At 36.1% G+C, this 25,202-nt stretch overlaps 1 long non-coding RNA gene across 1 annotated transcript in view; it reads right to left on the reverse strand.

Moving 5' to 3' along the window:
• Positions 1-24,736, reverse strand: part of LOC114908711 — a 50,086-nt gene extending 25,350 nt beyond the window's left edge. Inside the window, exons 1-2 of the long non-coding RNA XR_003797024.1 lie at positions 24,672-24,736; positions 23,430-23,507 (exon numbers count right to left, since the gene is read on the reverse strand). This is a non-coding gene — a long non-coding RNA (uncharacterized LOC114908711). The remainder of the gene's footprint in view (positions 1-23,429; positions 23,508-24,671) is intronic.
• Between the last annotated feature and the right edge of the window lie 466 nt (positions 24,737-25,202).

Below are 25,202 nucleotides of genomic sequence, written 5' to 3' on the forward strand. Positions count from 1 at the left end.
ATTATGGAGGAAGGAAGTTTGTTTTTGCTTTTAATTTCCAAGCAGTTGTAAGTTTTTAATTCAACATTTTTTTTTCTAGACTTTTTTTACATTGAATGTTTGGTATCAGTTTTATTGTTAGAAAACATGAATAATTTTTTATTAATATTATTCAAAATCCCATTATCTCTATCTTTTAGTCTGTTTGATCTATCAAAAGATGAGAAAACAAATTTAAAGTCTTATTATTTTGTTTTTCTCTATTTTTCTCATACACTTTGAAGTGTTATTATTTGTTCACTCATCCACTTATTCCTATAGTCAAGAACTTTTTATTAAACATCAAATTATACCTAGCTCTTTCAAGGAAAAAAAAACAAACAAACTGGGGATAGAACCAATATAAGTTCCTGCTTCATGGGGTATTTTTTCTTATAGGAGAAACAAGGGTAAACAAATAAATAAACAAGCAAACAAATAACTCTTTCAAGCAATGAGACATGCTATGGAGAAAAATAAAGCAGAGATAGAGACAGGAGAAAAAAGAATTGAATGTTGCTATTTAAAATCAGATGGTCAAGAAAATAGCAGCAAAAATCCTTATATTTCAGTAGATTCTTGAAGAAAGTGAGGAAGCAGAATTCAGCAATTTTGGGAATGAGATTGCAAGCAAAAGGAAAACAATGGCAGAGACCCAAAGAAGAACTTTTACTTGGAGTGTTAAAGAAACAGCAAAAACAATGTGCCCAGAGCACTGTGTTAAAAGTGGACAGTGGTAAGAGAGGATATAGAAAAGAGAATATGGAAGACTTAGGGCAAGGCAAGAAGAACAATGGTTCTAATGGAATACTACTCAACCATAAAAAAGAATGAAACCCTGCTATTTGCAACAATATGGATGGACTTTGAAAGTATTATGCTAAGTGAAATAAATCAGACAGAGAAAGAACAATACCACATGATTTCACCTATATGTGGAATCTAAAAACAAAACAAATGAACAAACAAAATAAACAAAAAACAAACTGATAGGCACAGAGAACAGATTAGTGGTTACCAGAGGGGAAGGGAGTTGGGGTGGGCGAAATGGGTGAAGGAGACAATGTATGGCAACCACACTTGTGGTAGTGATCACTCTGTAGTGTAGACAGATATTGAATCATAATTCTGTACTCCTGAAACGTACATAAAAATTTTTTTAATAAAATTAAAAATAAAAATTCCAAAAACAGTAACAGCTCATAAGAACAATTACAACATAAGCCAGTAATTGTTTAAAAGCTTACTGTGTGCAAAGAAATATGTATTACATACATTATATTATTTACCTCTTTCAAGCACCTGTTAAGATACTTTAATTTGTCCAACATTACATTATTAGTAATAACTAGCTTGGGGCAACCTCTCACTCTAAAGTTCCTATTTCTGTGTGTTTGCTGCCTGCCTGAGCTTTAGTTTACATTTACAACAGAAGCTATTCAATGATTAGTTAGTATACATCTCCAATAATATTTGACATACTTAGTTAAAGACATCATTACACCAGCATCTCCTGAGTCGTACACATTCCAGGTTCCATCCAAAATCTACTCACTTGGAATTTCCTGAGCTACAAGCTCAGGAAAAGGGTTTAGTAACTTCCCTAGGGTATTCTAATGTTGAACCAAATTTGAGAACCACTGAACTAGATCAAAACCTTTTTTCAATAGGAAAACAGCATCAATCTCAGAGAAAATAGATAATAGCATAATATCCAGAGAAGAACTACACAACTAAGTCTTAAAGTGTTTGCAATCAGAAGAGATTCATGAATTTGCAAGCTAGGATTTATAAGATTTGAAGTTTTGAACAAGACTAGTCTGCATATTTGCCCTACAGCTGACCTTTGAACAATATGAGGGTTAGGGGCACCGATCCCTGCACAGTCGAATATCTGCATATAAGTTTACAGTTGGCCCTCAATATTCATGGCTCCACCTCTGTGGATTCAATCAACCACAGATTCGGTAGTACTGTAGTATATATTTATTGAAAAAAAAATCTACTTATAAGTGGAGCCGTGCAGTTCAAAACCATGTTGTTCAAGTATCAACTGCAGTTCGAAGCCTATATCAAATTAACTGGTTCAGTAAACTATGTACAGTTCTCATGATCGACTCTGTGTTTAATGATGCTCAATTAATCCTTTGTGGTCATTAAAGTTCCAAGTTAAAGAATTCCTTCAAGAGTTAGTATTGTTGTCAAAACCAGATTAACCAAATGGGTAACTGTAATAAGACAATGGCATCCAGATTGGACAGATACAGTTGTCAGAACATTTAACAGATGCTGATTTATCAAGAAAAGTTTACTACAGTCTATGTATATGATGGTCTTCTTCAGATAAATCTAAATAATTCTTCAATAAAATCAGAGAATATGAAGAACCCAGAATAGAGTCACAAATTCCTCAAAAAGGACATTTTCTTAAAATATGCATACCAAAATGTATGCATGATTTCTGTGCTGCTCATTAGGACTAATTACAAATATCTGAGTTTTCTCCTTCTGGGCACATAACAGAATTAAACTTTCTTTGTTCATCTGAATTTTGACACAGTCATGCAATTCTCTTTGGCCAGTGAAAACATGAATAGTAGTGTCTTGTGTCACCACCAGAAAGAAGCCTTAAGAGCCAGTGCATCTACACTACGTGATACTTGGCACCAACACAACTTGAAATGTTTCAGATGATAATTATTATTCCACCCTTTGTTCCGGATTGAGAAGAACATGGAGCCCAGCTCCCAGGTAGTCCATGATGGATATGCTATGTGGGCAAGAAATAAACCTTTGTTACTCTAAATCCCTAAGATCTGGGGTTGTTCATCACCACAGCATTGCCTAACTTACCATACCTGACTCACTTGCAGATCAAAAGGTCTCATGTCTGGGACCTCCCTGGCAGTCCAGTGGTTAAGACTCCACGCCTCCACTCCAGGGGGTGCACGTTTGATCTACGGTCGGAGGAACTAAGATCCCACATGCCACACAGACCGGCCAAAAAAAAAATTATTTTTAAAAAAAGAAAGGTCTCATGCCTTTCCTTAAAATATATGTTAACACCAAAATGGTCCTTTCCAAATCCAACTTAATCTGAAACTAATTTTGGAAAAAATAACACCTATTGCAATAACAATCTACTAAGAAAACTCAAATTTCTCTACATGTGTAACTCCCTAACAATTGTGAGGTGCAATAACAAGAAGAAAAAAATGCAACTTTTTAGTAGTGAATGGCAGTGAGAGTTATGCAAAAAGATAGAGTGGAATTTAGCCTTGTTAACAACACAAAGCAATGGTTTTAAGACTTTTGAAAAGAAAAGGCAAACCCTTCAGGCTACAATCAATAGATAGTGGCAGCAAAAGAGCTGTTAAGTGTATTAAGTTTAAAAGACAAATTGCTCTTTTATCAACAGCCAGTCTATGCTATGACCTGTCTGAAAGATTTAAAGGAACCAGCGGGGCTTCAAAATTAGCAGGAAAGCAAATTCATCTCAGAAGGAAAATATGCAAAATCACCAATATTTTTCCTTAAAAAAATAGTTATTAAAAACACCTGATAATCATGACTCTCTTCACAAGTTATTTCCAAAATTATGAACCTCTGTATATATTACTGGCCTGGAAGGGTCACAGCAGCAGTGTTTTCCCTTTTTTCTCCCCAAGAATTCTTTTGACATAAGATTAATTTTCACAGAAACTTGCCTCACCTTTCTTTAAACTTAATTTTATCATCTTTAGAGGCATTTTACTGTTTATTTTAGAAGCTTAGAAGGTTTGATATATAGAGTTTGCTCATAATGGCATAAAAATTGGGAGTTAAGGTACCCATTTTTAAATTCAGGTCATGTAAATTTACCAATTTCCTCTAAATTGACTATGAAAAATCATACTACAGCACTGTGCACACTGTCTGGTACATAACAGTCACTCTACTGTCTTTCCAAAATATAAACAAAATGCATTCCATCTTATTTCATATTTCAGGCTTTGATATAAAACACAACTGGTCTTTGACATAAATGCTTCCATCAAAAATAACTAAATGTCATCAGAGAACAACAGGATATTATCTGAGCGAAGAGAGAAATGGCTTGTGATGAGCATGGTATCCTGCACTGCTTTGCTCTACAATATCAATACATTTGTCAATTTATAATCAGTATAGACAAAGAAGGTGAGTAAAAAGCAACGAGTAAAAAGCAACAACTAAATAGCACATAAGCTAAGCAGAATTTTAATAGTCTCACAGAATTTGGGATAAAAAAATAATAAAGTTCAAGGTACAAAGGAAAATGAAATTAAGAGGCCAAACTTCAAGGAAAAAAGAGTAATGAAATTAAGCCTGTCAACATCACTTAAACCTTATGGAATGTGCAGATTCATAAGTAGGACGGGGTCAAGAGAGTGAGAAGTCAAGTGGAAAACTGACACTAAAAGGCAGAGAACCCAACACAACTTTCTGTAGTCTTATAGTATGAGTTTGCACTGGGAATCCCAAGACGACCCTCAGGCTCAAAGAATCACTAGGACTCACAGGACTCAGATGTTACACTCACAGTTACGATTTACTACAGCAAAGGACAGAAATTAGAATCAGCAAAGGAAAAAAGGAGAATGAGGACAAGTCCAGGGGAAACAAGTATCCTCTCTAGTGGAGTCACATGGGGAAGTGGTTAATTCTCCAAACAACAATGTGTGATAACACATTCAAAGTACTGCCAACAAGGAAAGCTCATCTGAGTCTTGAGTCCAGCGTTTTTTGGTTTTTTTTTTTACAATTTTATATTATTTTCATTTTAACTGGGGGTAGTCACATAGGCATGCAGTGCCTACATGTCTGACCTCAGTTACTTAGACCTCAGCACCCTAGAGCAAACACAGGCGTTCACCATAAAATACATTGTTAGGATAATCTTATCTGGTCATACTAGTATGGTGTATGGTCTCATTTTTATGTGTGAAGGAATCAATAAAAACTGAGAACTACAGATTTTCTCTTTTTAAACAGAGTACAAAAACACTGCTTGTCTTCCATTTTATTAATATTAAACATCATCATGCAATAGAGATGTACTTAAATCTTATCAGCTTGTTTTCCTTCCTCCTGGACATATTTTGATAGTTATACTAAAGTCACAGGCAAAATGTGGGTTGTCAAATTAACACTTAACATTCTTATTATTGGAAGGAACCAGAAATACACCTCAAGTGTTTTGGAGTCATCAAGAATCCACTGTAGAGGAAACAGATCTCAGAGATGGGAAGGAAATACTGATATGATTCAGTGAAGGTTATGCTTGGTGAAAAGATGAAATGTATTTGCTGCTTCAATGAGCCAGTTTAAATTTATCAGTCTTAATGGAGGTGAATGAGGTCTAAAAATGTTTCTCAAACTTTTTCCCCTTACATAGTTTTTTGCTGCTTTCTTTTCTGACCATATTCTCACTAGGTACAACGTTCAAGAGTCATAATTAAAAGCATTTTATAAACATGTAGTATAAATGTCAGACTTCAGAAAAGGTTATATAGCTGCCTTAGATAAATGGGAAAGTATGGATGACCTCAAACCAACCAGTCAATGCATCAAAATTAAACTATACTAGATATAATCAATCCAGAGACTAGACCATTGGACAAAATAACAGATTTGGGGAACATAACATATCTTTTAGATGAGAAAGAACACTTTTCCATGATATGTAACATTTTTACCTTGCTTAATGGTTATATAAGAATAGGAAATTATTAGTTCTATTTTTCAGAGGATGAGTCACAGAGATATAAGTTGTATATTCTAGTTCTTGGAATATAATTTTTTTTTCAGTTTCTAGTCCTCTGACAATCAGTAGTATACCAATGCAGTCTCCAAAGTTCAAGATTCCCATTTTCAAGGCACCACCTAACAATTTTTAAGAGGAAACAACAAAAGTCAGGTACATATTAATTAGTTGGATCTTATTCTGAGTAGAACACCAAAGACCTTGATACAAAAATTAGATAATAATTACAACCACTTTCTACAACAAGAAGTTTTGCCATTTGGATGTAGACTTTTCTTCTTGCTATCCACAAAATAGTCCTGAGTTTTTCATAGGAATAAAAGTTGGAGAAGCAACAGATTGAAAAACAAGACTATGCAGTTGCTATACACAGCTAGGCCTGTACCCAGCTCTGACATGCAGTCTTCTGTTCCTCTATCCAATAAGTATCAATATAATAGATGAGAAAGTGACTAAATCACAGCAAAAGTTTAAACTTTAAGGGTTTTGATGTTGATGCTTTTTACTCTTCTCTTCATTTCTCCCACACCCTAAGTCATTCCCCAAGAAACCAATTTCCTCCTACTATCAGCTATTAGATTTCTTATTGAGGGTCCCTTAAACTTGACCTATCTTACAATGTCACATGCTCCAAAGTTATGTCTCTTCTTTCTTTTTCAAAAAGCTACCATTGCACAAAAGAATATAAATTAGATATCGGGGGAAAATCCGATTAAATTAAGTCACCCTAAACAAAAACTTTCTTATAAGAGAACTCTTTATTTGCCTAAATTTTTTAACCTTTCCAAATACATTCTCTTTTTAACTATAATGATTTTCAGATCATATCAATGTCAACAATGAGATACATAATAAGCACATGTCAATACATATGCTCATACAAGCACTGGATTATATTAATGAATTAAGATGTTGATTAAGGAGGCATGCCAAAATTAGCCCTGCTCTCTGAAGTTCCCTCAACACCAGAGAAATTTTTATTATAATTCATACATGATGCTGATTCCCAAATTAATTTCTGCACTCACACATTTCTCATGAAAGCCAGACCTATATCCAACCGTTCCACTTGACCTCTCCACTTTCTGCTAGGTATGTGCCAAACTTAACATTTTCAAAACCATGAATTTTCCCCAGCTCACTCCTTGCAAACAAACCTCTCTTGCAGTTTTCTCCAATTAATCAACTTAATAAATAGCATTTCCATCATCCCAGTTGCTTAACATACAGACCTGGATACATTCTTGATTCCTCTCTTTCTCAAATAACCCACATCCAAGTTGTTAGTAAATATTGTTGGTTATTCCTTAAATACATATTCTGAATCTGTCTACCTCTCTATATATAATCCACATATCCTTGTTCCAAGCCACCATAATATATTGCCTGTCTTGTTCTAACATCCTTCTAAATGGTCCTCTGCTTCTACTCTTCCCCTCTTTGCAGTAAGAATGATTCCTTTAAAAGATAAAGCAGATAACGTCACTATTCTGCTCAAATCCTCAAGGATAATCCCATATCACTCAGAAGAAAGGGTCAAAGTCTGTACAGTGGCCCACAAATCTGTACATGATTCTAGTGCCCCATTATTCCTCTGACACCTTCTCCCCCTGCTCTCTCCTCTGTGCTCACTTCTTTCCAGTCACTCTAGCTTCTTTGCTGTTTATGAAATATTCCAGCTATAATCTACCTCAGGGTCTTTGACTGGTGCTGCCTCTGCTCAGAAGTCTCTTCTTCCAGATGTTAACAGAGCTATTCCATCATCTCAAGTATGGCCTTCTCAGAAACCAACTTCTTTAAAACCTTTACACCTATTCCTCACCAGGCTATCTCTTTCTCCCTTCCTTGCCTTCTCTTCATAGCACTTCTTATATTTTAAACTAATATTTTATTATTATTAATTAATCAATTTATTTTTTATTGTCTTTCTCCTGCAGAATGTTAGCTCCATGATGACAGTGATCTTTCCCTGCTTTACTTATTTCTAAAACCTAGAACTCAATAAAAAGTTACTGAGTAAGTGAATGACTGATGAGTATTGTACCATACTGGGAAATAAGCGCATTTATTCTTGCATACCATGATCTTCCTGGAAAAACAGATGATTAATATTCCTTGTTAGAAGACAGAACACCCAGCTTTCTGAGTTTCCAATAGCACCACTTCCTGCTCTGCCCAGTTGCTTGTTCCCTCCACTGGACCAAAAAATACCTTCCTTTCTACAGCCCATCTCCTCGTCAGCAGGCCCAGTTCTAGCTTTTTTGTCATCGGATAATTCTGGATAGTTAATTTAACGCTTTCTGGGTAGTTACAGTCCCCAGAATTCTATTTTTCTGTAGTTCCATAAAGGAATTCTCTAGCCTCAGCTCACCCTGAGGACCCTTTCAGAACAGTCATTTTACCCTCTGGAAGCTGGGGTAGGATGAAGTTATCTGCACTGAGAACTGGAAGTCTGAATTATTATTATTATTGTTGTTGTTATTTTAATTCCAACCTTTCTTCTCATGCATGTCTATCTGTTATGGGGCACAATAATGTGCCTATTCGGGTCTTTAACTATTTATCTGTGGGTCAGTTGTAGGACATATTGGTAATCACAGTCTTCCATTTCCCTTAAATCAAAGGAAGGCTCTGACACCAAAGAGTGGAATAGAATAGAGAGTTTGTCCCTAGGTCTCAATAAAAGTGGACATTAAAGCCTAATGTACATTTTTATGATTCCTGTGGGTCATGGGAAAGTACAAAAAAGAAATTACAAGCCCCTCAGAGCAATACTGAGGAACCAAATACTCCAAGGGCAGGGTAGAGACATTGTTAATGTAGGAAATATTATTTCTAAATATGAACTAAAAGCATATAATCTCTTAAAATATTAATGTGTGTCCTTGGAAAAGAGGTAAGTATTGAATAGGTCAGTATTTATTATGTAAAAGACCAACAAGCTTCAGCTCCTACGGGAAGGAATATTGCAAGGAAACTTGAATTGAAAGAAAAGTATTTCTCTGGCCCATGGGAGTGGCACAGGAGCCCACTGACAGCACTTACCAATCCTCCCAGATACTTGCGAAACTAAGACCTAATGAACATTAGTGTAAGGTGTATCTTGTAAAGACGTCACCCACAGTGGAGGTTGGCACAGGGGGAAGATGGAAGAAACCAGGAAACACGCTCTCTCACTGTGGGAAAAGATCTGAGTTTTAGAGGGGCTTGATAAAAGGTTTTCTTAGAAAACACATGTCAACTTGAAGTCAGGAAATCCAGGTCATGATGAGGGGCTTTCCACTGAAGACTCTTTTCCAGAGGTCGAAGAAAAGACCAAGTTAGGCGGAATTTTAACCTTTAACTTCTTACAATGTAATTTCCTTCATAAATTGCCCTAAGCCTTTGGCAAAGAAATGTACATATTAAAAACTGAACAAATAAACCCTTTGACTACCAGCTAGAGAGCTGTGTTAAAATCACAATTAATCCCAAGCCAAGGCTGAAGCTGTATATCACTAGCATAGAATGAATATTTGAGATACACAAAAAAAGCTAAAACACATCCCAAAATTGTAGAATTGTATTATAACTCTATAATTTTTAAAAGGGTAGTGTTGAGAACTTTTTGGTTATTATTTTGACTTCACAGAAAAAAATAATGATCAGCACTACCTCTTGCTAATTCCTTCTACAGATACTAGACTGAATATTTTTAATACTAAATAGTTGCTTACTTGTAATTTAAATCACTGAAGGAGCAAGATATGTTTTGGTTCAGCTAAACCTCAATAGGTTATAATCAAGCGTGATGCTGCCACAAATTCTTAAGTTTTCTTTTATCTATAATAGCCAATTAGAGACAACTCTTCTTTGGACATGAAGATTTAGTTGATGGAGATACTGCAATTTCATTCATTGAAGCAAGCCCCAAAAATGAAGTTTTGTACACAACTTGAGAAGATACTTTCTACTGGGTTGGCCAAAAAGTTCCTTTTTAAGTAAAAATAAAAGACACATTTTTCATTTTCACCAAAAACTTTATTGAACAACATATTCACCATCTTGTTCCACTACCTTCTGCCATTTTTCAGACAACTTCATAATTCTATCTTCCCAAAACTTTTTATCTTTTTAAGCAAAGAACTGTTCCAGCTGCCTTTTACAGTCTTCCAGGGAATTAAATTTTTTTCCATTAAGAGAATTTTATAAAGACCGAAATAAATGGAAATCCAAAGATACAATGTCTGGTGAATATGGCGAATGAATCAGAACTTCCCTGCCAAGCTGTAACAGTTTTTGCCTGGTCATGGAAGAAACATGCAGTTTTGCGTTATCCTGATGGAAGATTATGCGTTTTCTGTTGAGTAATTCTGGACACTTTTCATCGAGTGCTGCTTTCAGTTGGTCTAACTGGAAACAGTACTTGTTGGAATTCATCGTTTGGTTTTCCAGAAGGAGCTCATAATAGAGGACACCCTTCCAATCCCACCATATACACATCACCTTCTTTGGATGAAGACCGGCTTTTGGTACGGTTGGTGGTGGTTCATTTCACTTGCCCCACAATCTCTTCCATTCCACATTATTGTACAGTATCCACTTTTCATCACCCGTCACAAGTTGTTTTAAAAATGGAATGTTTTTGTTACGTTTCAGTAGAGAATCGCATGCGGAAATAGGTGAAGAAGGTTTTTTTTCACTTAACTTATGTGGAACCCAAACATCAAAGCGATGAACATAACCAAGATGGTGCATATGATTTTCAACGCTTGATATGGATATTTTGAGTATGTCAGCTACCTCCCATGTGTTATAACAATGATTGTTCTCAATTATTGTTTCAATTTGATCGCTATCAACTTCAACTGATCTACCCGACTGTGGAGCATCGTCCAGCGAGAAATCTCCAGCACGAAACTTTGCAAACCACTTTTGACACGTTCAATCAGCACCTTCTCAGTATACTGCACAAATCTTTTTTTTTTTTTTTGGCGTTTTTACCTTTCTTGAAATAATAAAGCATAATACATCAAAAATGTTGCTTTTTTTTTCTTCCATCTTCAATATTAAAATGGCTACACAAAAATTCACCAATTTTGATAAGTTCTTTTTTTTTTTTTTTTTTTTTTTGCGGTATGCGGGCCTCTCACTGTTGTGGCCTCTCCCATTGCGGAGCACAGGCTCCGGACGCGCAGGCTCAGCGGCCATGGCTCACGGGTCCAACGGCTCCGCGGCATGTGGGATCTTCCCGGACCAGGGCACGAACCCGTATCCCTTGCATCGGCAGGCGGACTCTCAACCACTGTGCCACCAGGGAAGCCCGATAAGTTCTTTTTTTAAAAAATGCACACTGATATGACAGCTGTCACAATACAATCTAACACAATTGTTTCGACTGAAGTTAAAGACAACTAAGCACTACTAGAGCCATCTTTACGGAAAAAAAACAAAAGAACTCCTTGGCCAACCCAATATTTACAGAAGTAGATATATTGTTCTTCACTCTAATTTTTATTTCTGAGTTTTTAAAATGTATCTAGGCTGCATAACACAATCATTAGAGGAAAATGCCCTTAAATCTCTCATCTATGAATGTCGCAATGGAGCTAATTGACTTTCATGATAATAAAACTGCTCCTGAATTCCCAACTGCACCTCAGATTTAATTGCATGTCTACAAATTTTAGCAATTTTTTTTCCCAGGCATAGGGCACAATCATCACGTAAGAAATACCTGAGGAGGACGAGGGGAAGATGGTGGAAGAGTAAGACGCAAAGATCACCTTCCTCCCCACAGATACACCAGAAATACATCTACACGTGGAACAACTCTTACAGAACACCTACTGAACGCTGGCAGAAGACCTCAGACCTCCCAAAAGGCAAGAAACTACCCACGTACCTGGGTAGAGCAAAAGAAAAAAGAATAAACAGAGACAAAAGGACAGGGACGGGACTTGCACCAGTGGGAGGGAGCTGTGAAGGAGGAAAAGTTTCCACACACTAGGAAGCCCCTTTGCGGGTGGAGACTGCAGGTGGCGGAGGGGGAAAGCTTCGGAGCCGCGGAGGAGAGCACAGCAACAGGGGTGCGGAGGGCAAAGCGGAGAGATTCCCGCACAGAGGATCAGTGCCAACTGGCACTCACCAGCCCGAGAGGCTTGTCTGCTCACCCGCTGGGGCGGGTGGGGCTGGGAGCTGAGGCTCGGGCTTCGGTCAGAGTGCAGGGAGAGGACTGGGGTTGGCGGCGTGAACACAGTTCAGAAGGTTGTGCTTTTCTAAGAATTTGTCCATTTCTTCCAGGTTGTCCATTTTATTGGCATATAGTTGCTTGTAGTAATCTCTCATGATCTTTTGTATTTCTGCAGAGTCAGTTGTTACTTCTCCTTTTTCAGTCCTAATTCTATTGATTTGTGTTTTCTCCCTTTTATTCTTGATGAGTCTGGCTAATGGTTTATCAATTTCGTTTATGTTCTCAAAGAACGAGCTTTTAAGTTTTATTCATCTTTGCTATCGATTCCTTCATTTCTTTTTCATTTATTTCTGATTTGATCTTTATGAATTCTTTCGTTCTGCTAACTTTGGGGTATTTTTGTTCTTCTTTCTCTAATTGCTTTAGGTATAAGGTTAGGTCATTTATTTGAGATGTTTCTTGCTCCTTGAGGTAGGATTGTATTGCTATAAACTTCCCTCTTAGAACTGCTTTTGCTGCCTCCCGTAGGTTTTTTGTCATGGTGTTTTCATTGTCATTTGTCTCTAGGTATTTTTTGATTTCCTCTTTGACTTCTTCAGCGATCTCTTGGTTATTAAGTAGTGTATTGTTTAGCTTCCACGTGTTATTTATTTTTTTTTTACAGTTTTTTTCCTGTAATTGATATCTAGTCTCATAGCATTGTGGTCAGAAAATGTACTTGATACGATTTCAATTTTCTTAAATTTACCGAGGCTTGATTTGTGACCCAAGATATGATCTATCCTGGAGAATGTTCCATGAGCACTTGAGAAAAATGTGTATTCTGTTGTTTTTGGATGGAGTGTCCTATAAATAGCAATTAAGTCCATCTTGTTTAATGTATCATTTAAAGCTTATGTTTCCTTATTTTCATTTTGGATGATCTGTCCATTGGTGAAAGTGGGGTGTTAAAGTCCCCTACTATGATTGTGTTACTGTCGGTTTCCCCTTTTATGGCTGTTAGCATTTGCCTTATGTATTGAGGTGCTCCTATGTTGGGTGCATAAATACTTACAATTGTTATATTTTCTTCTTGGATTGATCCCTTCATCATTATGTAGTGTCCTTCTTTGTCTCTTATAATAGTCTTTATTTTAAAGTCTATTTTGTCTGATATGAGAATTGCTACTCCAGCTTTCTTTTGATTTCCATTTGCATGGAATATCTTTTTCCATCCCCTCACTTCCAGTCTGTATGTGTCCCTAGGTATGAAGTGGGTCTCTTGTAGACAGCGTATATATGGGTCTTGTTTTTGTATCCATTCAGCCAGTCTATGTCTTTTGGTGGGAGCATTTAATCCGTTTACATGTCAGGTAATTATCAATATGTTTGTTCCTATTACCATTTTCTTAATTGTTTTGGGTTTGTTACTGTAGGTCTTTTCCTTCTCTTGTGTTTCCTGCCTAGAGAAGTTCCTTGAGCATTTGTTGTAAAGCTGGTTTAGTGGTGCTGAATTCTCTTAGCTTTTGTTTGTCTGTAAAGGTTTTAATTTCTCCATCGAATGTGAATGAGATCCTTGCTGGGTAGAGTAACCTTTGTTCGAGGTTCTTCCCTTTCATCACTTTAAATATGTCTTGCCATCCTTTCTGGATTGCAGAGTTTCTGCTGAAAGATCAGCTGTTAACCTTATGGGGATTCCCTTGTATCTTATTTGTTGTTTTCTCCTGGTTGCTTTTAATATTTTTTCTTTGTATTTAATATGTGTCCTGGCATGTTCCTACTTGGATTTATCCTGTATGGGACTCTCTGTGCTTCCTGGAGTTGACTGACTATTTCCTTTCCCATATTAGGGAAGTTTTCAACTATAATCTCTTCAAATACCTTCTCAGTCCCCTTCTTTTTCTCTTCTTCTTCTGGGACCCCTATAATTCGAATGTTGGTGCGTTTAATGTTGTCTCAGAGGTCTCTGAGACTGTCCTCCATTCTTTTCATTCTTTTTACTTTATTCTGCTCTGAAGTAGTTATTTCCACTATTTTCTCTGCCAGGTCACTTATCCGTTCTTCTGCTTCAGTTATTCTGCTATTGATTCCTTCTAGAGAATTTTTAATTTCATCTCTTGTGCTGTTCGTCAGTTTGTTTTCTCTTTAGTTCTTCTAGGCCCTTGTTAAACGTTTCTTGTATTTTCTCCATTCTATTTCCAAGATTTTGGATCATCTTTACTATCATTACTCTGAATTATTTTTCAGGTAGCCTGCCTATTTCCTCTTCATTTGTTTTGTCTGGTAGGTTTTTACCTTGCTCCTTCATCTGCTGTGTGTTTCTCTGTCTTCTCATTTTGCTTAACTTACTGTGTTTGGGGTCTCCTTTTCACAGGCTGCAGGTTCGCAGTTCCTGTTGATTTTGGTGTCTGCCCCCAGTGGCTTAGGTTGGTTCCTTCGGTTGTGTAGGCTTCCTGGTGGAGGGGACTAGTGCCTGTGTTCTGGTGGATGAGGCTGGATCTTGTCTTTCTGGTGGGCAGGACCACGTCTGGTGGTGTGTTCTGGGGTGTCTGTGACCATATTATGATTTTAGGCATCCTCTCTGCTAATGGGTGGGGTTGTGTTCCTGTCTTGCTAGTTGTTTGGCATAGGGTGTCCAGCACTGTAGCTTGCTGGTTGTTGAGTGGAGCTGGGTCTTAGAGTTGAGATGGAGATCTCTGGGAGAGCTTTTGCCATTTGATATTACATAGAGCTGGGAGGTCTCTGGTGGACCAATGTCCTGAACTCGGCTCTCCCACCTCAGAAGCACAGGTCTGACACCCGGTTGGAGCCCCAAAACACTGTCAGCCACACGGCCAGGTATGTGGCGAATTTCTTGCTTTTTGGAAGTCTGAGGTCTTCTGCCAGTGTTCAGTAGGTGTTGTGTAGGAGTTGTTCCACATGTAGATGTATTTCTGATGCATTTGTGGGGAGGAACGTAATCTCCATGTCTTACTCCTCCGCCATCTTGAAGGTCTGCTCCTTCCTCTTTATATGACAGCAGTGTACAGTCCAAACATCAGCCCATTTGAGCATTATAGAGTTCATGCATTCTTACAGCTGAGGATTTATCTGATATCCTTTGACTTCAATCCTTATGGTCCAAAAGCTCCCAAAATGCACTAGTGTATTTTCTTAGTTTGCAATTAGGATCCTTAATTTGGGTCAACATTCTATCCAGTGTGTCATCACTTTCAAGAAGAAATATATTGCAATAACTCCAGGAACAATAATTTCAAATCTGCTAGTGTTGGAGGGTCTCCTGCAGAGGTGGGGCGGTGGCTGTGGCTCACTGCAGGGACAAGGACACTGGCAGCAGAAGTTCTGGGAAGTACTCCTTAGCATGAGCCCTCCTGGAGTCCGCCATCAGTCCCACCAAAGAGCCCAAATTTTTTCTGCTTCTGACGCTACTAAAATATGACAAAACAAGGCAATACTCATCCTCTATCCAATAGAAACCCCTTGTACCCAGCTAATTTCTCAGCTCTATTATTGATGTCAGAGAATTTTTCACACCGTCATATGACTTTGTTACTCAAAGAACCTTTTCAATCATGGAGTTAAGTTTCTGCTTTATATGAATGCAGAAATGAATGCTAGCATAGTCAGAAAATTTGTCCGACATCACAAAGGTAACTTTTCACAAAACTAGGATCAGAATTCAGAAATCCTATTTCTAACTAATTATGCTTTCATTTTCCCTAAAATGTGAGTATGGAAAAGGAAAGGAATTCTACTCCAACAATTCTAACCCTGAATTAATTACCTTTCCTATCATCTTCTATGTCTAACATATTCCAATGCATACAACTCATTCCATTCACCCAAGCTAAATTTTAATTGTTCATTCTTTCCACAAACATTTATTACACACCAAGAATACATCGATTACTGTGCCAAGTGCTAAGAATAAACGGTTAGCAGGATATAGTTCCTGTCCTAAAAGAGATCACAGTTGGTAAAAAGCCAATTTACAGATGTACTTTGTATGATAGGGATAAATATGGGGTGTTATGTACTTAGATGATTCAAACGCCCTACAGAATCTTAAAGGTTAGAAGAGCTTCCTGGAAAAAAAAAATGATATCAAAGGTAGAAGAGTCAAATAAAAGGGAATAGAGAGGATGGGGAAAATCATAACCTTCAGGTTTAATGAAACTTTGGAGAAATACTAGTCTTCAACCTGTCCGTAACTCCTCAGGCCCCCTGCCTAGTCTTAACCTTTCTCATATGCTCTTCCTCCTACTCCAATCCCTGTTCCAAGCAGGGATTATGATGATGCTTGTTTACAGCAACTGTAAACATTAAAATCTTATTCAAAGAAAATAACTCGATAAACCTTTGTTTTACCCTGCATTTACATCTCTGCTTTACCATAGCATTATTATTCTCTAAAAAATGTAATTGTATAACACTTAAAATATTTAGGCTTCTTGTGCATGAAGGACTATGATTTTAAAACATTCCTGGGTAGATTCTTAAAGATTAATAAGGCGTTCAATAATTTGTATAAATTTGAGTATGAGAAAACTGAGGAAGCAAAGAGGCCCATACTGTGGTCTCTAGGTCATGAATAATCTCTTCTAGTGTCAAGTTAAATAAGGAATGTCTCTGATTGAGAGTATAAGGGCAAATTATTTCACATACTGCTATACTTTGGGGGAAAAATCTCTTAAATATAGGTGTTTAGGTCTATTGCATTTTATTAAACAAAACACACTAGTTTATGTGCCTTAAAATATTTCCATAAAATGTAAAATAATTTTCCATAAATTAGAAGCCAACATAGTATGCATATTTAAAATCTGTATATTATGAATATAAAATGATGATTTACAAAATACCTAATATATTATAAAATGCAATCTTTCTTTAAAAGATATACAAGTATAATATTGAAACGTCACTAACCAAATGCACTATTTTTAATATATTTCAAAATGGCTTAACAAAGTTTCAACCAAAGATTATTAGGAACAAAATATGAACATATCTACTTATTTTCTGCCTAGTCTTACATTAAGAAAAAATTTATTATTAATGAAGTTAAAGGACTTGTGCTGTAAACAGATATGGAGTAAATTAGTTTAAAAAAAAAGCTTTATTCTTATTGGGAGAAAATTCCTATTCTAAATAATTTAAAATTTAACATTAGATCAAGTGGTCATACTTAGGAAGTTCAGTTTTAGCATAAAAATTACAAAATGCCAAAGTCCCATTAAAAATGCTTTGAGCTTAAAAACCAATATGTAGTGAACACAATGAAATATATGCTAGTCTTTTAAATAGGACAATATTGATTTTCAGAGTAATGGTGTATTTAAAGATGCAGTTATTAAAAAGACTTCTTAAACATTAAACTCATATGGAAGGAAAAGCTCTAAAGATTTGCTGTTTCCATTGTTATAAAACATTAAAGCTTATGGTATTATACACAAGGGATAGTTTCAATTCTTCAATGGGCTTTGCTTTTCTGTCAGCTTAGTGTTACCAGCAAACTGGTAACTGGTATCTAGATTGATAAACTTAGTAAATATACAAATTTAAGTATAGAAAGTTAATCAAGAAAAACATTCCTATTCTCAGTGTTTTTATATAATTTCATATAATATATGTAAAACAAAGTTATTAACTTTTAAATATAATATGGTAAAATAAAGAGTAAAGAAAAGAAAAATAAAAACTTCTGATTACAGATATGAACTGTAAAATGTCTGGACTGAAATAACTACTATAGAAAGCATTCTCAACTATTACAGAATTCAAATTCAAGTGTTCCAATTTAATATTAAAATTATGATACTTCTCTGAGATAAATGTATTCACTCAATTCCTAGCTCTGCCCAACTAAATCTCTCACCTTCATCCTAGTGATGTGTTTATAAGCATATACTGTCTCAGGAAATACTCCCAGGTATGTGAAGAGCTCAACCCCTATTTAGTCCACAAAGAAGTTCCTTATAAATACCAAAGTGGTGTTTCTACCTCATAAACTAAATTCAGAGAGTTCCAGAAACAAAGAAGTCATATCTTTTGTCAGTATCAATTAATCCTTAATGGATTAGACTCTTAAAAGGCTGGGATATCCTGCCCCATAGTGATGTTTTTTGATTGCACTTTGTATACCCTCTTTAAAAGTCATATCTGAGCCAAAAACCTTTCAATGATGTATTCTGACACACGAGAAACTATGCAATTTACTGTCAAGTAGGCTGCAACTACAGTGCGATTTATATCCTTTCCTTCTGAAACAATCCAGTACCTGTGCCCTTGCCTATACCAATATCAGCTCTTTTTTAACCTGCTCCCATCTCGTCGATCCTGGTCAAGATCCCTGTCTGGATCCTTTCTCCTACTAGCCAGTCGGCACCTCTGGCCAGTCTGCTTATTCTGATTACCCTAGAACCATCCCCTCCTTTCCTGATTTTACTCAAATTTCTTATTCCAAGTGCTCAAACCAAATTTAACTGTACTCTTAGCTTAGGCACCTACCCAGATTCTTTTATTAGACCATTCAAGAATATGTGTATTTCTTACTGACGAAGTCCTGTGCATCTAATCTGCTTGTTATGATCCCATTACATTTCGGCCATTTTACTTGGAGCTCAATAATGTCACTGGATCCAAGTGACCTCTATAATATGACAGCATCTTGAGTTGTTAAAGGAATTACCATTATTTGCGTATACTCAGATGTATGTTAAAGTTAATCCTTCAATTCTCAAAAAAATTTGGCACATGTTCTTTAGCTTTTGACACTAATCAAACATATCTAGGATTATCCAACAATGACCTAGAGATAAGATTCAGCATGTTTTTTCATTAATTCTGTTTGCTAAATACTTCTGGTTCTCTGCTTTCTGGGCACATAATGAGATTTCATGTCTCTGCATCTCTGAAGTTAGGTGTGGCCATGTGACCTTTCTTTGGCCAGTAAAATGTTAGCAAAAATGTCAATTCCAGGCAGTAGCTAAAGCAGCCAGTGCTAGACTAAATATTCTTTCTTCCTGCAGCCAGATGAGTATGAAAAGAAGGGCTAAGAATCCCTGTCAGATGATGTGGCACATATATACAATGGAATATTACTCAGCCATAAAAAGACACGAAATTGAGTTATTTGTAGTGAGGTGGATGGACCTAGAGACTTTCATACAGAGTGAAGTAAGTGGGAAAGAGAAAAACAAACACCATATGCTCACACATATATGGAATCTAAAAAAAAAAAAAAAAAGGTTCTGAAGAACCTAGGGGCAGGACAGGAATAAAAACACAGACGTAAAGAATGGACCTGAGGATGTGGGGAGGGGGAAGGGTAAGCTGGGACAAAGTGAGAGAGTGGCATGGACATATATACACCACCAAATGTAAAATAGATAGCTAGTGGGAAGCAGCTGCAGAGCACAGGGAGACCAGCTCAGTGCTTTGTGACCACCTAGAGGGGTGGGATAGGGAGGGTGGGAGGGAGATGCAAGGGGGAGGAGATATGGGGATATATGTATATGTATAGCTGATTCACTTTGTCATAAAGCAGAAACTAACACACCATTGTAAAGCAATTATACTCCAATAAAGATGTTAAAATATTATTAAATAAAATGACACTAAAATTTGAAAAAAAAAAACAAAACGAAGAATCCCTTTTCAACCTGGGTAACATGTGAAAGGAGGCCCTGCTGACATGTTGGACATATAGCATTAATAAGAAATAGCCTTTCATTGAATTAAACTACTGAGATTTTAAGGATTTTTAATACTACAGCATTATGTAGCCTATTCTGACTAACACAGCTACTAAAGAGAGCCTGAATGAATTAATCACATATATATACTTGGTAGGCTTTATAATCTAATTAGTACCTAGGGACTATTAGCATGAGACAAAGTTTAAAGTTGCCACCTATTTAATTTCATATAGAAAAACAGGCATTCTCTCCTTATTTTTTCTGAAAGAAATTATGTAAACTTACTCTCCAAAATATTATTATCCTTCCTTCTAAAATAATAACATTATTATCCTTCCTTCTAAAATCAAGGTCAGCCTTTTCATTTCATGACATCCATTAAAAACTGAAACTCTCTTTGGACAAAATTAAAAACATCACTTGATTTACACATCACACAAATCACATCATTTATTAATTATCTGTAAATTGATTCATCTGTAGATTAGGTATATGTTCATTTGAAGACTATTATAATTTATTATATTTTATTAATATATAAGCATTCTATCCTTACCTATATTCAAATAGCATGATATCCCAAGTGGCCATAATGATTACCAATAAAATGCCAACACATTTCATTTGTTCACATATTCTGTGGTAAACGACTGACAACTTCATGATTAAACCATCCAATGTTCAAATTTCTTATAACAACACATGTCATTTTTGACGAAAAACAGTTTTATGAAATCCCCTCCAAAGCAAATTTATGTTAAATCTGTACTCATGACTTGTTAATGGTTTTCTAAATTTCAACTTAGGAAGCTATCATCTTTTGAAAATTAAAATCTTATCTGTCTAGAAGGAATAGAGGGACATAAGTACAAGGAACATATTCAAATTAATGTCTGTGTTTGTAACTATAACATTTTTTCTGGTACATTTTTCTAATTCGTTTTAAAATTTTCATTTATATTTGAAGCTACATAAATTCATGAAGGGAATTTCTTCTACAATGTCTGCCCCATTATACCTAATAATGTCCTATTACAACTGCAGGTAGAAAATTCAAGGAACATAAAACCTGAAAATCCCCAATTACAGCAAGATGGAAAATAAATAATTCAAATGCCTATAAGAGAACTTCTTAGATCCCTGGATGAATTGCAGTGCATTATTTTAATTGTAAGGGCAGGATTCACAAACAAAACAAACTTTCTTGAGAATTTCTTGCTGAAATACATTTCATAATAGTAAGTATCCCGTAAATCTGATTACAAACACCTAAGTACAGAACTATTACAGAATACTGGCTTCTTATCCTTAAATATTTACAGAGATCCTATTTTCTCTTATTGATCTAAATGCAGTTTAAGTGTGTCTACTCCTAAACCAAGGGAGAAATTAACCATTTTAATTAAACATTAAATATTTGTATAAGTGTCAGGAAAACACAAGCATTAAAAAAGTCTCTAGCATTCTGCCTAATTAGGTACATTTCAAATACTGTGTTTTTACTAAACAAAACAAAAAAAAGTTTAGTGAATCACAATCTGTGGAATCACAATTTAAATTGTGAGGTTCTTGCATTCTTTTCATTATTACCAAAATTGATAATCTAGTGCCCCCAATTTTTCTTATTATATCCTAATTCCCTTTAGAGTTTCTACCTACTTGCTGCTTTAAAACTATACATTTCAAACTTTCCCCCATTTATACTACTGATCTTTTACTGCTTTTTAATTCTTCTTAGAGATCTTCAGTGCAGAGATAGCCCTCATTTATATTCTTGACTTTAAAAGTGCATGAAAGTATGCTTGACCTTGTGATCTGGGTCTGCAGCTTATAAACATTTATTCATTGTTTTATTTGTTTTCATTTGTGTTACTGTTCGTCTTGTTGCTTCTAGAAAATTCTACTGTTAGTTGGTGTAGAGATAAAGTCAAAATATCTGAAAACTGTTGTGCTAGTAAACATTTTATTTTTATCTTTGTTGCTTGATATGTCAGAGGAAGGATCACATTTTCAAATGTGTTGAAAATACGTGAAGTCAAGCTCCAATGAAACAATTCTACATCTAAGCAAAGATGAGAAGATGCAAGATTTATGGGTACCTAAACATCCCTTAAATCACAACTGTGGCCCATTAGACTATAAAGGAAAAAGAATTTCTAACTCAATGTCAAGTGAACTCTTAGTCCACAACAGGCTGTCATTAATCTCATACATCCTTGCATCCTTCCCTATAGCATGTACCATAATGCTAGGTGCTAGTCCACTTCTCTCCATTCTGTCTGCTACTGTCCCCTTCAGACCAGCATCATCTCTCACCTTGATTAATACAGAAGCCTCCAACTGTCTTCTGTGCAATGTAAACATTTCTATGTTCATCTTGCCTGATCATCTATCATTGCAGACACCTCCTCTGGCATTCCTTTAAAAGGTCTCAGCTTTGTTCACATATCTCCAGGAAAAGGGATCTCAGTACTACACATTTGGCTGCATTTCTTTTTCACTCAACTAAACTTGTTTCAAAAATTAATGAAATCTGCCTCCCAGTAATTCTGTGTATTAGTTTTAGTTCTGCTCAGTGGAGTTACACAGATTAAAGTTATCTTTACCATTTTAAATCTATGAAGACCCTGCTTCCTAGCATCTCTTCTGTATTTTAGTTCTCCGAGATACTGCTGATATGGCCTGATTTTCAGACCCATTCACAATCCTTTCTCTTTTTCTAAGCACACTTCACTTGCCAACATCTCTATTAACAAATGACAACTAAAGAGATACCTTTGGAATGACAGTGTGAGAAGCTCTCAGTGAAACAGTCATAACTAGCGAAAAGTATTAAAACAACACATGCAACTAAAGTGCCTGTAAATTGTCCTAAGGGCACATAGACATATTTATTCAAGAAAATCCACTAAATCTCAGTAGAAATTGCGGAAGTCTATGACATTTAACCCACAATCCACTCCCTCTCCCTCTCTCCAGCTTGGCATTATAAGAAACTCTGCCCCTAAGGGTGCAGCAAAGAACATGGTTCCTCCATCTCTAGCTCCCAGTCTACGGTTATGGTTCCTCCCTGGGAAGGTGAGGCCACAAACATTTATGACATAGGCCCAGCTTTGTGTTGCAGAAATTCTACTCTAAACAAGAGCAGCTGAGAAGCCTGTGGCTCTCTCTCTTTACCTAGCTCCCTCTTGTAGAGCAGAAGGACTACACCAACTATGACAAACCAAGACTACTGGAGCCCTTATTGTCTTTGCCCAGGATCCTGCTTGTAAAGGTAAGGTGGTATTCTAAGAGAAGAGGGTAACTGTCCTTCTGTTACTTCCTTGAAATTTCATGGCTATTACTATTATCCTGGAATATGATTCATCTGAATCTGTTGATGCAAATTCATTTAACAGTTAAAATTAAAAATCACTCTCTTGTGCTTTAAATTGCTCCTGAATATTTCTTTCTACTTTTCTAGTTTACACATTATATTTTACCCTAACCAAGTAACATTTTACTCTGCCTCTCCCATATTTTTCATGTATATTTAATCAACCTAAGTGATATTTCTCATCTGCGCCTCTCTCCTCTCCATTCTCAATGTAGGCATCATTGCTCAGATGCTCATTGTCTCTTACCAGGACAATTAAAATAAACTCCTAACTTCAGTTTATGGTCCAATAGGTTGTAGATATCTTTGCCAAATTAATCTTGCAGAGTTCATAAGAAATCACTTTCCTACTAAGAAATCTTCAAAGATTCTTCACTGCCCACAGAACAAAATTCTTACCTTCACTTTCTTCCTCCTCATCCCGTAGCCTAAACTTTCTTCTCCAATCTAATTTCCCACCGCTTCCTGAATTATATCCTAGGAATTAACAAAGAACCACTTCAGGAAATGATGACTGACAAAACACACTTAAATGAGTTATAAAAGACTTTTTTAAAAAAGCCCAGCATGACATGGTTAAATGCTTAATCAATTAAAAGAAGTCACATAATTAGATTGTTATTATTTATCCAATTTACAGAAATTCCTGTTTAAACAAGTGCTAAGGAGAAAAATCCTTTTGTTTGTTTTTGCATAATTCAACCCTTGTTACTAAAACCATTTATTTAATGTTGAGGACACTTAACAACGTATTCCTAAAAAGCTTTCCTACATAGCAATGTTCTGTAAATCCTTTTTGTCACAGTGCATTTTGTTACAAATTGGAATGGGAGGGGGGACAAGAAAGGTTAATTGCAAAATGACTTAAATATTTTTAAACCTGAAGAAATTTTAAGACTCAAATGTTTAAGGGGAGAAAATTATAGTTTTCAGGTATAATAAAAATACTTTGAGTCATAAAAGATCACTACAAATGAACAGGGTTTTCTTAATACTGAGGACAGTATCTTAAACGTGTGAAAAAGAAAAAAAATCATAGTTTAGCTCAACCAACCTGTGTTGAATATCCATCACCCCATTATTTCAGTAAATAGATAAAAAATTAAGTCATAACTGTTAGGCAGGAAGTTAGCCATGAGTAACGAGAGGGGGCCCTGTAGGCTGAATGTCCAACAGTCGCCTAAACCTGCCAAGCTATTTGCCAACCCCGTCCCAAACACGCCCCCGTCAGTACTCCAAAATGGTCAGGGGACCGGAAAAATCCCCCACTTGCCGACTGGACGGACTTTCCCCACTCTGGCATATGCACCTCAAGCTACCATGTCCATAGATAACCTTTGGCGGCCATTAGGCTCATTAAAAGTTCATAAATATTCTATGTAAAATATACATCTGATTATAACAGACTGAATTATGGGTAGGACATGTGCAGCAGAGCCTCTTGTTATATAACCTACAGCTGTCAATCAAGACTGTCAATCAACGATCTTGCCTTAAAAACCCTACACTCCAGCACTCAGAGGACACTGCCTTCCTTGGCCTGGCCCACTTCTCTCTTGACGTGTTCTCTCTGTTCTCTCCTTAGCTTCAATAAACTCTCTTGCAACGGGTAAGACCTCAGATTCTTCTTTGCGTCCTTACCAAGAACCGAGGCCCACAGGAGGAGGGTTTTCCAGACTCTTCCACCAACAATAACCATACTGCTGCTGTAAATAAACAGAAGTTATAATAAGCTAATTTAATTTACAAAATAAAAGTAAAATATATTAAAAAAAAAACAACAACAGATCTTTGAGCTCATTCAATTTGATTTGGTGTAATTTCAGAGCCTTAATTTCTTCTGCTGTAACATGAAAGGTGTGGTCATGAAAACTTCAACCATCCCTCAATCTATTACTCAAAGTAGTTGCATGATCAAATAAAATAATTAATATAACAATAATAGTATTATGAATAGCTAATATATATTGACTCCTAAAAATATGCCAAGGCCTATACTAAATGCTATGTGTGCTGCATCTAATTTAATCCTCCCAACAAATTTATGAGGTGCTTTTATTTCCATTCATGATGTGAAGGGAGGAAAAAGCACAGGAATTTAAATAACTTTTCTTTAAAGGCCCTATCTCCAAACACAGTCACATTCTAAGGTACTGAGAGTGAGAGCTTCAA

This window comes from Monodon monoceros, unplaced genomic scaffold (genome assembly GCF_005190385.1).
Source record: "Monodon monoceros isolate NGI ecotype Baffin Bay Population unplaced genomic scaffold, NGI_Narwhal_1 Super_Scaffold_4, whole genome shotgun sequence".
NCBI classification, from domain to species: Eukaryota; Metazoa; Chordata; class Mammalia; order Artiodactyla; family Monodontidae; genus Monodon; species Monodon monoceros.